The following is an 832-nucleotide window of genomic DNA, read 5'->3' as shown; positions in this document are numbered from 1 at the left end:
TTTAAAATACATAATAAACATTTTAGAAAATATGGTGAACATTTTTGTAATATAGGGTGAACATTTGCTTAAATATATGCTGAATATTTTTGTACATAAACACACAATAAACTTTGTATAATGCATTAACAAGGAAAAAATGAAAAAAATAAAAGAAAAAAAGAAAAGAAATATAAACAGAAAACAGAAAGACAAAAAGATGAAAAGGAAACATGAAAGAAACGAAACAGCCTCACGACCGTGGGAGGGCCCAAACTCAGCCGTCGGTAGCTCAAGCTTCAGCGAAGATGCGTAGGTTTGACACTCGCTTGCCATCATATAGTTTTTTTTTGTCTTGCAATCAAATAGATTTTTTTTTTTTTGAGGAATTGCCATCAGAACGAGTCCCAATGGTCCAAACCATTTAAGGTTGTGGTATGAGCGCTCCACCGGTACGGTAGGTTTTCCTTAATTAGCCTAAAAAACCAACATTGTTAATTCGATTTTTTGGATGTCGTTATTTCTTTTCAGTGGTTTTTATTTTCCCAACAATTACTATTTTGTTCCTTCTTTCGAAATTTTACTTGAGTTTCGGGTTTTTATATATTTTTTAGTTTAGGTCTTCTTTTCCTTTTACTGAATTTTTCTGGGGTTTTATTGTATTTCTGCACAATAATTTAAAATATTTGATAAATAATTTTTATTACATATTGAACATTTTTCTATGCATTATGGTGAACAATTGTTTAATATATGGTGTATGGAAAATATACAATAAACCTGGGAGGAGGTCTGCCTATTCATCTAAAATTTCTTTTAGAAAACCATTGAGCAAATGGTATGGAAACAAATA

Source organism: Triticum dicoccoides, chromosome 1B (genome assembly GCF_002162155.2).
Source record: "Triticum dicoccoides isolate Atlit2015 ecotype Zavitan chromosome 1B, WEW_v2.0, whole genome shotgun sequence".
Taxonomy (NCBI): Eukaryota; Viridiplantae; Streptophyta; class Magnoliopsida; order Poales; family Poaceae; genus Triticum; species Triticum dicoccoides.
This window is presented reverse-complemented; position numbering follows the sequence as displayed.